The sequence below is a fragment of the Polistes canadensis genome, unplaced genomic scaffold, assembly GCF_001313835.1.
Source record: "Polistes canadensis isolate GaletaPanama2010 unplaced genomic scaffold, ASM131383v1 scaffold_139, whole genome shotgun sequence".
NCBI classification, from domain to species: Eukaryota; Metazoa; Arthropoda; class Insecta; order Hymenoptera; family Vespidae; genus Polistes; species Polistes canadensis.
The window spans coordinates 174,519-190,406 of record NW_014569686.1 but is presented as its reverse complement, the minus strand read 5'-3'; the positions used below and the strand labels follow the sequence as shown (position 1 = coordinate 190,406).

General features: G+C 32.3%; 1 protein-coding gene and 2 long non-coding RNA genes across 25 annotated transcripts in view; all 3 read left to right on the top strand.

The window, feature by feature from the left end:
- Positions 1 to 15,888, top strand: part of LOC106788411 — a 102,175-nt gene that overhangs the window by 9,563 nt on the left and 76,724 nt on the right. The gene's annotated exons all lie outside the window — the stretch shown is intronic.
- On the top strand, positions 1,234 to 3,154 carry LOC106788415. The gene is made up of 4 exons (XR_001381897.1): positions 1,234 to 1,914; positions 2,405 to 2,502; positions 2,608 to 2,624; positions 2,709 to 3,154. It is a non-coding gene; the product is annotated as an uncharacterized LOC106788415 (long non-coding RNA).
- LOC106788416 lies at positions 12,960 to 13,512 on the top strand. The gene is made up of 2 exons (XR_001381898.1): positions 12,960 to 13,291; positions 13,445 to 13,512. It is a non-coding gene; the product is annotated as an uncharacterized LOC106788416 (long non-coding RNA).

The window sequence follows — 15,888 nt, the reverse complement described above, 5'->3', positions numbered from 1 at the left end:
GCAGTTTAAAAGACCAATCGGTTATTGCCAGGACGTTGTTCATCGTCGTCATCATCATCATCATTTTTTATTTTATTTAAATTTGTGCAATAGATCGTCGATAATAAATGATACTATACTAATTTTCAACATCACAAATGCATACTTTTGTTCACTTTGAACAATGCAAATGAAACTATACTTTTAAGTATGAAAGTGTATAAAAATAAAAAAGAAAGTAAGAAAGAATGAAAGAGGAATGGAGGATAATATATTCCGCCACGGTTCTTTCAATCTCAAAGTACGTTTCGCAAAGTTTGCGCATGTAAAATTCTCGTCGCTTGCCCTTTAGCATTGGGTGACGTTAAAAATGCATCTTTCTCTCTTCATCTTACTCATTCATGTTCAATCTCATACATACACTTTTCTGGGCACTTAAGATTTTACCATAGAAAATATCATCTCTCATTTTGATAATTTAGCATTTATATTTTATCTCAAATTTTTACTTCTTCATCCAAGAAGTTAATTTTATTGTCTTTTTTTTTTTTTATTTACAAAATATATTGAATATTTTCTATCGTTTACTTTAGATTGAAAAGTCTACAAAATTTGATGTCAATTATTAGCCATATTTGATATTTGAATAGATCAAAATATTCAGTCAAAAATAATAAAATATTTAGCTTAAACTAATACATTTGATATTAACGATTTTTTGATCAAGGTATACCGATAGAGAAATCACTCGAAGACCAGAGTCGTCGATCTGCCGACAGGTGGAGAGACTTATCATTTGGTCCAGCGGCGCCTTGACCTTTCTGACCATATCTTTTTCACTTTTTCGTCCCTTAACACGCATCCCCAAAAAATAATCTTAAAAAAGTACACCTTGCTTAAAAATACAAACCCTACGTATCTAAAATTTGAAACTTAAAATGAACCTATAGCCCGAATATAGAGAAGACCCAAAGGATAAAACAACAGAAATCACTCATCTAATAAGATCATTGATCGGATTTCAAATGAGTGATAAAAAATAAGAAACACATTAAATAGGTATAATAATAAGAATAAAATGTAAAATAAATGTGGAAAAAAAAGTTGAAGGGAATGTTAGAAATAAAGTTGGGGGATAAGAATAAAAGTCTAATGTTTTCCGTGTAGTCAGTAGGTAGGTAGGTAGGTAGGTAGGTAGGTAGGTAGGTAGGTATAGGTGTAGGTACGGTTTGGGAGGATACAGTTTGGGGCGGAGGTGGTGTTCGCGTTCAGCATCGATCCCCGGCTTGGTTGGTTCCCGTGACGTCACAATAAGGGAGAGGCGGCTCGAGCCGGGATTCGGTGAGAGATCTTGCTAGTGCCTCTCTCGGTGCGCTCTTGACTGCACCGTTCCTTTGGTGCTCGCGTTTAACATCCCACACGACCGTTTAAACAACCTTTATATTTCTTCCTTTAACACTTTTTTCTTTTTTTTCATTCAAACCACCACTCATCCTTCTTTCATTATTTCTTTTCCTTTCGTATTGACTTTAAATTTTTCTGTTTTTTTTTTTATTTTTTGCATCAACAAGTCAAATTATAAAAGCAACAAATCAAGTGAAGCAAGCAACCAATCAACCGACGGGTCTTTTAGAGTTTTCAGATCGATCGCGACCTTCGACTTCGACTTCGACGAAGTTGTTCTTCTTGTCTCGTCTTGGCGCTCCCACGCGCCATCTCTCTCTCTCTCTCTCTCTCTCTCTTTCTCTCTCTCTTTCCTTTGATTTGATCTGTTTCTATCTCTTTTTCTCTGCGGCGCGCGCCCCTGACGCACGCGAGTGCCTCGGACTCGACCTCCCTCGACGTCCGAGATAAATCTTCCTCAAGTCAAAGAACTCTCCCTCCCTCCTCCCCTCTCCCTCAATGTTCTATTTACTTTCATGTATCTTTTAAAAGGTGATTCCTAATTTTCAATAATACTATTCTCATTGTCGTACTTCGGTTGTTCTTTGTTTTCCTTTTTCATTTTATCGTTTCAAAATGTTGGTGCAATTATTGTTTAGTTTAGTTTCAACACTGTGCACGCGGCGAGACTCCTTCCTGTTTTTTCTTCATCTTTAGCAATCTTTGAGTAACGGATAGATCGGAGTCGTCAAGAAAAACCGGTTTTCTGTTAAGTCATTGTAGATTTATTTGTTCGCATATATCATTCGCGTTTTATTTTACCTCTAAGATCGATGAGTTTTAAGATTTGTGGTCCATTTAGTTTTTTCTTATTCTCGGTGATATTATTTTGTACGATTTTTAGCGGTATAATCTTCTTTTTTCTTTTTATATGACTTTATTTGATCTCGAAGAAAACGATTTTTGTTGGTGAAATTTGTTGTTTTCTACGATACAATTTCATTTTCGTCTATACTTTTTGTTTGAATTTAATTATTTCTAGATTAATCACATACCAATTCTTCATGTAGATGTTTAATTGTTTAAGCAACATTTTATCAACAAGAGTATCGAGATTCTTCTATATTTTTCTGATCTTAGGTATTTATTAAACAAATAATTCGTCGTTGAGACAATAATTTGTGAATATTTGTATATTCTAATTTCATTCATTTCTGTTATCTTTCCAAAATCTTTAAACTCCAGCCATGCTTAAAGAAAAGGTAAAAAAAGTATAACTGAATAAAAAGGTCTTGAATTCTTATCTCTTTAAACTGCAATTATTTTCTGTGTTTGTGCATACTTAGAGTTAGGAGGGTTGACCTTCGTGCTCTTTCGTCGCGCGGTCGTTGCACTTTAAATGGAAGAAACGCGTAGTCATCGCGAGGAATTCTCAAAGGAAGGAAAGGCCAACGATAGTGAAAAGAAGAAAGGAGGTTAACGTGACAATCAACAACAATAAAGAATAATCTATCAAAAGTAATCATTTTAGCCATTGTTATACGATCATTCATTTGATAGAAACAAAAAAAGAGAAAACAACTAATAATTTTATAACAAAATTCCTTTTATATTAATTATACACAATCATAGTAATCAGTATCACAATAGTGATCAATTTATGACCCATTGTCCAGCCGTTAGTTGCGTTTAGCGAGGAAAATCAAAGATGGCGCCTTGAAATCTTTTCTTCTTCCTCGAAATGGCCTAGTCCTTCAAATTTATACGTTTTTTTTATTTTTTTTCGAACACAAAATTTAGAAAACGATCCATACAAATAATTGATTTATAATTTAAAGATTAATTTGGACGCGTATTAATGTATAATTTAATAATTGATAATATCATTGTAGTACATTTTGATGTTAGTATCATAAATTTTACGTGACGATGAAATTTCGTGATCGAACAATTTCTCGTATAAGTTTTGTTTGATTTATTTGTTCGTTCGTCGTCGTCGTCGTCGTCGTCGTCGGGTTAAACACGATTTAATTCCCATTATCGAAAGTTACGTCGAAGTTACGACCGGTAGAAGTCGCGACCTCAGCGCGTCACTTTTCAAGGCCGATGACGTGAGCTCGAAACGCTGAAGCGGCTACGAGAGATGCTGATACGTTGGAAGAGCAAGGACAAGAGCTCCACCAAGAGCTCGTCCACCGGTTCTGCAGGAAAGAAAAAACGCAAATTTGGTAGAGAAGGTAAGAACAAATTTCAAAAACCCCATTAAATTATCTACGGTATTATTTTCCAACTATTTTTTCTTTCCGATTTACGATTTCATTTGAACTAACGTTGCATTGTTCCAAATCATCATTCATTTATTTTTAACTAACGTTTATTTTGCAAGACAATAATATTTTCATTTGAAAATTGTAACGGAAGGCAATTAAAAATTATTTGACCTCGCTTTATTTTAATTTTTTAATTACGAGTCTATACATACCTAATTTTAAATGAAAATATTCGCTATTTGTTATTTAAACATATTCGATAGTTCTGGGATTGTCGATTATTATTAAAATAATTTTCAAAATAAGGCAAAAAGACGCCGAGAAATGATTTTCATACAGTCTATTATAATTTTCTAATTACAACTTTATAGATACCAAATTTTATATGAAAATATGTGTGGAAATCTTTTATTTGAATATATTTATTAAAGAATAGTATTTGGCACGTTGACCCACCCATGATGCACCAAACGAACTCTCTTATCGGCCATTTTCCTCCAATTCTACATGAACTTTTCTTTCTCTCTTTACAAATGTCGATATTAAACAAAAAAACAAAAGTCATTCTCACATATTATATTTTATTTTACTCGATATAAGGAAAATAAATACAAACAATGAATTACGAAGAAGAGAAATAGAAAAGTTTTTAAACGATGTAAGGGATGTTTTAAGACGAAATGTTTTGAGGTGAAATGTTTTAAGGTGTGCCAGAAGTTGCAACCTGATTTTAAAAATCGATTAATTCCATTGGAAAGTTCGTAGGTTCGTTGTTTGTTTTGTAGTTTTCGTTAGGAAGACTTAGAGTTTAATTTGAGAGAAAAAAAAATGTAAAGCTAAAAGGTCTTTTGGAAAAAGAGTAATTGATTTGAAAAATAAGTTAACAATTTTTGGCCTACTCTGTAAGTAAAAGTTTTTCCAAGAGTGAGCCACTTATGCTATTCGTTTCTTAAGCTTCTTGTTCTTACCTCATGAAACTTTTCCTTCTGTCTTTCTCGTTCTCTCTCTCTCTCTCTCGTTCGTATCAATGTGTACAGACTTTAAAGCCTCTTTCTCACCTTTCTCCACCCTCTTGGAGTTTCGAATCTGTGATAGGGCAAACGAACGTTGCATTTGATTCGTTCAAGAGGTGTGCTAGGTACTTCATTCCAATTGTTAAGAAGAGATCAATGGGATTTCATTCTTTTTTCTTTTCACTTCTTATCGTTTACAAACCTTCCAAATATCTCTCTTCCCCAAACACTCTCTTTCTCTTTCTTTTGAACGCTTTAGTTTTAGGTGGTCTCCTATTTTTTGCTTTTTCCTTCCTTTTATTTTGTTATTAAATGAAATATTCGAGGGAGGTGTTTATTTATATTTTTCGTGTTAATACTATGCCGTCCGCACGTAGACGGTTTTTTGAGGTTCTTGGGAGACCAACATTTCCACATGGAACCAACGTGGAACCACCGGACGGCGTAGTGTTAATAATGCAAAAGTGAAATAACATTTTGTAAATTCTAAGTTAGATGGGATTGTATTACGCGCATTTTCCTCAGATCTCTTGGTAGTACCACTACTCCATGCAAATATTACCATAGGTGAGTTCGTTTAATCGTTCAATTCAACGGAATTCAGCTAATTCGATAGAAATTTTTCAAATATCTAAAAAGAGATTAAAATACTTCAAACAATTCTGCGCAATCGTGGTTTTGAACCAATGCCGACTAAATTTCAAATTCTACTAGGATAATACGAAATATAAGAAAACATTGTTAATCCTTTGAAAATTTTACTACGAAATAAAATTCATTCTCAAAATTGAAATGGGATAAATCTAAATAATAATAATAATAATAATCATAACAGTACAAACTTTAATTTAAATTGTTTCGTATTACTTTCTCTGCTATAAAATAAAACAACGTTTCGCTTCGAAAAAGATGAAAAAATAATCCCCCCTTAAAACAAAACACAAATTTCGTGACAATTACATTAACAATTCTCGTAAAAATAATTTCTCATAATTAAAAACCCAGCGTTTAAAAAAAGAATTAAAAAAAAGGTATATTAAATTAAAATTCAATTCTCCTCTTTCTTTCTCTCTCTCTCTCTCTCTCTCTCTCTCTCTCTCTTAAATGCTAATAACCAAATAAAAATAAAGCAATTATTTCAATATTACTATTATTCCATGTAAAGAAATACTAAACTAAATGATATCAAATAAATTAAAATAAATCATGTATTTTCAGTCAAAAGTCATTAGCGAAATCTTTGCTGATGAATAAATTATTTTCTTTAAATTGACTAGCCGTTGTTCCATAAAAATCATCAATAATAATAATAGTCTATTGAAAGTATTAAACAAAAAGCTATACTTTTCCCAAACATGATTTTTCCTATTAAAAATGTGCTCAACGAGCAAGCAATAAACTCAGATTATCATAAATGTAATTAATAAATTTTGATTGACGAAATATTGACAACACGGTTTAATATTTGGTAACAAGAAAGAGCACGCTGATCAGGGTTCCGTAGTTACATCAGAAACAATGTCAGAAACAATAGCAATAACAGCATCAACAACAACAGCATCAGCATCAGCATCAGCAGCAGCAGCAGCAGTAGCTACACCCTGCTCGAGGATCCAATGTTGTTTGAGGCGCTTGCGCGCAGGTTGCATGGCCCCGTTTCTACCCCCTTCTAGCCCCCTTTCACTCCCGCCTTTGTCCCCTTCTTCTAGATCCTCCTTTTCCTCTTGGCCCTCCTGACCCGGGTGTGTGCACCACCAGCAGCAGCACCAGCAGCAGCACCACCACCAACAGCACCAGAAAAGCTTGTGCTCGTGATACTCAGCGTCCCACCCTGAGTGTCCGATCCTCGCGAGAACAGTAACGTTGTATCGTTCTATCGTGCATCATCTTTCTCTCTCTCTCTCTCTCTTTCTCTTTCTTTCTCTTTCTCTCTCTCCCTTTCTCCTTTTCTCTCTTTCTTTCCTATCTGGTTCTGTTTGTCTAGAGTGCCCTTCAAATTTACCTACAAAAAATAGACAGATACTTCTTACCAATCGTATTATTTTTTAATATTTTTTTTGTTTTCATTTTTATTTTTTGAAATCAGATGAGAAGAATATACGTTCGGATCCTCTTCTGAACGTCACTCTTGAAAATTAATTTTTTTACTTTTCTTTTTCTTTTTTCTTCTTTTTTTTCGAAGTTTTATTTCATTCCGCTTGATTTGATTCGATTTAAAAACCAGTCGTTTGAAAAATACATATATATATTTCACGCAAAATCTTTCCATCCGTCGAACAATTTGCGTAACTTTTACGAGAGTTTGATTCGCGCCGTTAAATCAAGGCGACCTCTGACCTTTGCATGCGACACACGTTAGCGCGCGCTAAACTATACTAATCGAATGCATTCTTTTTTCATATTTTAGCAATTTTTTTTACTTTTCTTTTTCCTACTTATCATCGCGTTACATTATACATTTTCCATGAAGTTTGGAATCAACTGAAATTTTGGGTTTTTATTTCTTATGGATTTTTTGATTTATTAGTTTGAATTGCTTTGGTTAGTCGTTAAATTGTATTTGACGATGACAAATTTTAATCGTATATTAGTATATTTACGTGTGATGAGATTGGAAAAATACGAGTGAAGGAGTCCAATACGAGAAGAAGTCATTGTGAATCCGTTAGAGATGCGTATTTTCGTCTGGAGACATTGCGTTTCGTTAGATGGTAAGAATATTTTTTCTATTACTTATTGTAATATTGCTTCTTTCCTTTTTTTTCTTTTTGTAAATATTGAATCGACCAATAAGCGATACGAAAGATGTTTCAAATTCATAGCAAACGATATTGCATAACATGATTACTATTTATAGGGGTGCGCGTCCGTGCGTTAACTTATTTCTCGGATTTATCGGAATTATTAATGTGTCAATATTATTGATAAACACAATAATACAATTTGTAATACGTGTCATATCGTTAAATAATGAAATAAATAAATAATTTAATCGATAGTAATGGGAAACGCGATACGCAAATGTTAATTAGTAATTAAAGATATGGATATAAAATATTTTAAATTATCTACAAAACTTATTTAATTAATTGTATTACGAATTATTACAGTAAAAAGAAATACTTACATAATAGTGATATTGTTCGTTGACATTTATATATGCGCGAAATGTGTGTATACGAAAGATAACGTCAAATTATGCTAAATTTTGTAATATTCATTTTATATATTAGAAAAAACATTTCAATATCGATACGTCGAGGTATCATTGAACGAAATAAAAAGATACAAATTATGAGATAAATGAAAGAAATAAAGAAATAGATTGAAAGTTTCGTAGAGTAACACTTAAACGTGTTATTTCGAGAAGAAGAATAGTATTGTCTGTTTAAAGTACACTACAGATAATCTAAATCTTATTTTGATCGAAATGATTTCCGATTACGCGGAGACCTCTCTCTTTCTCTTTCTCTCTCTCTCTCTGATAGTATTTGTACATCAACATTATTACTACTATTACTATTAGTATTACTACTACTACTATTAATACGTGTCGACCTAGTTGTGGTAGACCAACTTTGATCGAAACGTATAAATTTTATCTACCATATCGATTGCATCGTGTTGCATTAGCTATATTACGAGAAAGAAGAAGAAGAAGAATATTGCAAGATACGCGAGAAACTCGTAAAGTTGTCGTAAGAGAAACGCCTTCGACGTTGTTTACAACACATTTTACTGTAATTTTTATAACCGAAAGACAACATAATTTTCTACCATTTTTCCTATCCTCAATCTTCGATTACTAATACACACACACAATACAAAATACATAAGTATTCTGTTTTCTATTTTTACAAAATATATAAGTATAAATTGTTAATAAATTGAAAAGATTTCCAAGTTTGTTTGTTTAAATATTAAAAACAAAAAAGAAAAAAAAGAAATACGACATTATCCAACGGAACGGAATATATTTTTCATGAATAAATGAATTTAAGTTTATTTCTTTCTCTCATATATAGTTTTCCTTTCCTTTTTTTTTTCGACAAAAAGACGAAGCAAAAAGAAAAAGAGGAAAAGAGGGATAATAATAAAAAAAGGAAAGAAAAAAAAAAAAAGCTGGAAGAAAACTCCGGAATGCACTTTCTGTTCGTGAGAAACGATCGTTTATCTCGCCCTCGCGGGATACAGGGTGTTCTATAACGATGACCCAGTTCACGAGAGAACATCCTTTGATCCTGACAAATAAATTGCGTACGCAAGGTTGGCTACTTTGCTATACGGAGACGACGGAAATAGCAACTACGACGACTACGACGACAACGATGACGACAACGACGACGACGACGACGACGACGAGCCTCTCGTTTTTTTATATCAAAAAAAAAAAAAAAAAAAAAAAAAAGAAAAAAAAATAGAGGGAAAAAAACAAAGTCAAACTCAGTTGCTTTATTTCGATCGATCATTTTCTCTCGCAATCAGCTACACTCTTCTTCTTCTTCTTCTTCTTTTTTTTTTTTACAGTTCCCTTATCGATTATCGTTTTTTTAATTCTCTCTCTCTCTCTCTCTCTCTCTCTCTTTTTCTATCTCGAATGGTGGAAAGAGATAGATCGATTGAAAGGTCTTTGAGAGGCTATCGTACGAGATGATGGTGCAGCTGAACCTAATTGCATTCTTCTTACACTCAACGAATAAATTTGCGTGGTTATCATTTCCGGAGGGATTGACCCACTCTTATTATCATTAATCCTGCATCCGCCTCGGCCCTTCCTTCGATCGTGTCTATTTAAGAATGTAAGACCTTCGAGAAAACCACCAGGATACGAAATGTTACTCTTATATTTTTTATCATCTTCTCTGACACAAATTCTTTTTCTTTTTTTCTACGAAACATATATTTTTTATCACATCATAAAGATTACACACTTTTTCTATTTATTTATTTATATATTTGTTTGTAACGAAACGCATAGATTTTTATAGAAAAATTAAATTTTGATTCGTTAATCTCTCTACAAATGTGAATGAGGACAAAAATAATGTTACTTTTGTAACGGAGATCATTCACAAGGATTTATTATCCACTAGGTTCTTCCAACAGAGTAGTTCCCCTTGCAACTAAAAACGATCTTGAATCTAAAAAGAATGGAAACTCGATCCAGGTGGTCTGAAGAACACCAGAATATCTCCTTGCTAAGTTCCCTAAGGATTAGACCAACTTCTTCCTTCTTTGCTCTCATCGGATATTTCTCTCTCCTTTTCTTCTTCCTTACGACTTTACCACTCGGGAAGGATATATTATTCCAGAATAGAAATATATATATATATATATATATCCAGCTTTCTTTCTCTTCGAAAACACCACACACGGAGCTCTTCGATTGATCGTAATGGCCGTCCACGTTCATTTTGAAACATTACTACTTCGATACCGAAACAAATTAAAACTCCTCTTTTCTATATCGAACATTAATGTTTTTTTCCACAAGAAAAAAAAAAGAAAAAAAAAAGAAAAACTTATACAATATATATCGATCTATGTATATTTTCTTTTATAAATAATATTTCTCGTGTATAAATATTTTTACGAAGAAATTTATAAGCAATATTTGAAGAAAAATAAATAAACCCAAAGCCTCTAGGAGGTTTATTATTATTATTATTAACATCATTAATAATTTTAAATAACTAAATTATAAGAAAAATCTTTAGATGAGAGAAATATTTTAAGGAGTAAGATAAGAAGAAAATGCACCGAGAAATACGAACGTGGGTGGTCGAAAAAAGTTGGGGGAGTAGGTTGTGCTCTTGAAGATCAGGAAGGAATTCCAAGTTCTGGAATACTGCAAGTTAAAAGATATTAGATTTAATAGCTTCTTGGAATTCTCATTTCCTTTCACACCTTTTTAATTTCATTTCAAACCTACTTCCAAGTAAATACTTTCTTACAAAAAAAAAACAAAAAGAAAAAGAAAAAATAGGAAAACAAATTGGTAAGGATTTTCTTTTGCGAAGAAATTTCGTAGAACAAAAAAAAAAAAGAAAGAAAAAACTGTAAACAAAATTGAAAATATTCATAGACGGAGGAATCGTAAATAAGATAGAAAAGGATCTTTCTGTTCTTGCTCTTCGGGATGATGTTCTCATATATCCAAGAGAGAGTTTCTGGAATAGAACGTTTAACCTCTCGAACTGGAGGGGTTGCAGTAAGAGAACATAGTAGAGAGATAACCCGAACGAATGCGCGCGCACAATGCGAACGTTTACGTTTCTCTCCAACTTAAATTCCATCTAACACATTTTAACAACTATTCGAACTGCAGAGACACACATACATACACGCGGCGAACACATATAATGCATATACCTATATGATTGATAGGGGGGCAAAGAAAAATGGTAGTTTTCGTGTACGAACAAATGACGACTATGTCACGTGGACGAAATCTAAGTGAAATTGCTTTTTCTCTGATTCTCTATCTTTATCGGCTTTTATTGAAATCCGATGAAATTACTTCGATGTCTATCCCCCATCCCTTTTTTCTATAACCACCACCACCACCACTACTCATATCCTCGTTCCATCATCCCCTATGCCCCCTTTGCTCGAATGAAATTCGAATAAAGAAAATGTTAGAAGGACAAAAATGAAGTTGGAATACATAGAGAAGAAAATTAGAAAGAAAGAAAGAAATAAATAAATAAGTGTAGGAAAGAAAAAGATATTTGTAGAAAAAGAAGGAGGAAGAGGAAGAGTGCAGGGGTAGAAGAACCGCACCCACCCTGGTTTATCGACCCGGTTACACCCTTAGCCGAGCGAAGCCACGAATTTCCCTCCTTACCTATCTATACATAGTATATATTTAATATATAGATGTATCTATATACTAGTACATATATATATATATTATGTATTTTTATATATTATCGTTGCCCGGAAAGATAGTGCCGATTAATATTTTTTTTATTTAATATGTTTTTTTATAGAAATCTATAAGAATAGAATCATTTATTAATTAGCCATTCTAGCCGAAAAGTTTAAGAACGAATACATATATAATGTAATTAATATGTCAATCTATAAATTTTAATAGAAAAATTTGTCTTCTTTTTGCTAAAGAAAATTTGTCAACCAGCCATCTTCTTTAACGTCTTTTACGTTATTTTGAAAATTTTTAGTTGATTTTAAGAAAATTCGCATCTATGTTTAAAAATAATAATTAGATATTAATTAATAAAGTATTATCAATTTTCTTGTTCATTTTAATTAACCCTATTTAAATTACTACAATATAAATCTGTACTTTAGATTTATTATATTATAATTCATGGAATCTGATAGGTCAATTCTAAACTTGGGATGATGCCAATATGCTTGTTTCATAGTACAAATACATTGGTTTAATTATATTTCTAATGGTCTATTAGACTATTAGAGAGAAAGAGAGATAATTAATCTTAATTATCTTAACTAATATCACTGCATATAAATTTATAATATATGAACTAATTATAATATATATTATCGATTACATATTATTCATTTATAATAGAATCTGGGAAAATGATAGTATGTTTGTATCAGAGACAATTAAACTCATATAATACACCATTAGAAACTTCATTTATCTCTTATAATTATTTCCTATAATTAATATTATTGAATAAATTTATATATACCTATACAAAATTAAAATACAATAGATGGATAGATTAATTTCGAATATAGGAAAACCTTTACCAATATATTTCATTGATACGTTGCAACACTAAACATGTAAGTTAACCCAATTCTAGATAAGAGTATCTAAAACAAATCATCTAATAATTCTATCAACTACATTATCCGACCGATGATCCGTAAATATTTAAACAAAATCTATTCAGAAACTCATCAAATATCAGAAAACTTGTCACATCAGAAAAAGTCTGATTTAAACTCGATCATTTACATGGAACAGCTGATGATCAATCGGATGATAATACTTGAAAGACAAAATAGATGATTTAAATGGCATCTCGAAATAATCGATAGGAGATACTAGACCGGAGTCCAGACCAATCGAATTGAGGATTGTCGAAGTATAAAAGTAGGCACGTGCACAAGATGTTGCTGGATGTGCAGTATAAGAAAGGAGTCATAAAGAATCCATGTAAGAGGATGCTGCGCGAGGATAGTTGGTGGATGATGAGGGAAAGGGTAGCAGGGGGAGGGAGGCACCACCCTAATGGAAAGGAAGACGCTACGCGTCGTGGCATGGTATGGTATCAAGAGGATCGAGAGGGGATGAGGAAAGGGCCAAAGATGATGGAGGAAGAGGTGGAATAGAAGGAGGGTGGTGGGGGGAGTGGGGGGTGCGCGAAGCATGCAGACACTCCGCGTCTCTGTTCTACTTCAGTATGCACGCGGACAGCGAGTAGGTCGGATATTGTGTTCAACTGTGTGTGCGTGTGTGTGTGTTAGTGTAATTAGTGTATTAGTGTTCATCTATATATATATATATTTATCACTCTTCTTTGATTTTTTTTTTTAATTTTCTTTTTTGATTTAGTGTAATTATACAGAAGGCTGCCAAACGTATTTCATATTTTGTATTTTACATTGAATTATTATTATCTTTGGTAGTACAAGGGGATGAAGGTAATTTATTATTTGACGTTTCGGAAGTGGTTTATTGGTTTTTTTTTTTTTCTTTTTTGAAAGCTGTTTAGGGATGTTTAACGATAAATTTGATATCGTTGGATAAAAGGTTTTGTTTTGAATTATCTAATGATAGATGTTTATATCTGATAGGTTAATGAGATTTATAAAGATCTGGAAATTATTTGTGGTTTCTGATGAAATTTTTGTATGATAGTAAGGTAAATCGAAAATTGATTGAGCTCGTAATTTTACAATTGAAAAATTACAATCGAATAAAAAACTTTTGATCTAGCCTGTATTAGATATCACAGTAGTTGAACGTTACATTCATAATTATTAAACGCGTCATCGTTTATAATCAGAGCTAGTATTTTTCCACATATTTTTCTTGTTCTAATTGTAAAAAAAGAAAGAAAAAAAAAACGATAATTTATATTCATTAAACGTAAAAGATATAACAAAGTAAAAATAAAGTAATGAAAAATTAGATAACGTTTGTTAATCGATAGTAAAATGTGCCGAAGGATAAGATCTTCTGTTACGTTTTTTTTTTTTTCGAGGTAGACGCTCGTTCGAGAGGATAGAAACACGAGCTATGATAATAATAAATAAGTGATGAAGATGAAATCTTTTTTATATCGAGAGAAGATAGTAAGAGTTTAAGTATAATAAGAACACAGTATCCGTGTCTTCTCGGTATAATCGGCCTCTTTATTCAACCGCTCGACCCACTTTCCAAGTTATTCTCTTCTTCAAAGATGACCATATCGTGTACCGCTAACTTTTTCTTATAGAGAGCACATCGACTTCTTATTTTTTATTCATCAAAAAGAAAAATATTCTGTTAATGTTACTTTATATATATTGCATATGTATTTATTTACATGTTATGCATACACGGAAAAATATTCCCGATGAATTCTTTTTTGCGAATAATATTTTTGGAATAAAAATACGATTCGTAAATATTTTTATACACACACACACACACACACACTTCTTAAGTTCATTTATTTTGATAGATTATTTAGGACCATTGGATTTTAGTTGATTTCGGAATTTTTACATATTTTTTTTATCTAAATATAATTATTGTTATACGTTTATATTTTGTTAATTTATGATGTTTCGTTTGAAGATAAAATTCTTTTGCGTTTAAATTTGAATAAAAATTACGATTCGTCAATATTTCTATACTTCTTATGTTGATTTATTATTAAAAGTTATTTAGAATAATTGGACTATATTGATTTAAGAATTCCAATCATATTTTTAATATTTATTTATCGCAATATTAATTTAACTATAATTGTCAAATAACATATTACAATATCGTATAAAATAAATAATTCGACAAAGAGTAATAAAATAATACAAAATATGCATATTAAAAATAAATCAACAAGTAATCCAATTCTCAATATATACGCAATCAAATCAAATCAAATAAATAAATAAATATTTATTAATAAAGAAATAAAATTCCAGAAATTGCTTGAAATATAAAAGAGAAAAAAATAAATATTAAAATACATGTATTACCTGACGCTAAATTTATTTCCCTCCGTCTCTGCTGGTCTGACGGTTTCTGTATAAGCGCGAAAGAAAAATAAAAAACGGAAAGAAAAAGAAAAAGAAGAAGACGAGGAAGAAGAGTAATACTGAATAGAGTGGAAGGGGAATGAAAAAAAGAATATACAAAAAATAAAATAAAAGAAGAAGAAGAAGAAGATAAGAAAAAAAGAAAAAACAATGAGCAAAAAGTAGAAAGGAGATGGAAAAGGTAGCGAGAGAGAGAGAGAGAGGGGAGGGATTCTGCTGGAAGTTGGGGGGATGGGTGGGGTGAGAAAGGAATGGTGAAGTTGGAAAAGGGTGAAAGGAGGTGGAAAATGAAAGGAAACATCGGGATACGAGTTTAAACGTTGCACAGTAGAAGGAAACTTAAACAGGGTGGGAATAAGGGTGGGGAGGTGGAACGGCTTGGTTGAGGGATGAACGGAGTTGGATAAGGGTTGATGGGGGGGGGGATGGTGGGAATACGAAGGGAAAAGCATTTCGCGTGGAAAATGTGAGTTTTTCAAGAGTAGACAGAGAAAACGCGCGTATATGCGATAGCATGAGTTGAAGAGAAATGGGGATGCGGTGGGGGTGTGGTAGGGGTGTGGTATATATACTTTTTCTGTTTTACGCTTTTTCATTCGAAAAAAGGGTGTCGTAGTCGTAGTCGTCGTAGTCGTCTCGTCTCGTCTCGTCTCGTCACGTAAACTTTGACGACGATGATAACACTGTTTTGTGTGTATGCGCTCGTGTTTTACGTAAGCCACTTTGTCTCGTCTACGATCAAAAAGAAACAAAAAAAAAAAATAGAAATAGTAGAAAGAACAAAATTGGCGGGAAGAAGCAGGAATTTTGTTGAAAACTTTGTGCTTTTTCTCTCTTTTCGTTAGGCGAGTATTTTTTTTTGTTTTTTTTAACAATTTTTTTGTCAATTTTGTTTATATTCTTGTTAATAAAATCCCCACTCGTATAGTTGGAAAACGTTAACGATCTCTTAGAAAGTAGCCCTAGGGAACACTTCGGTAATAGGGTTCGTT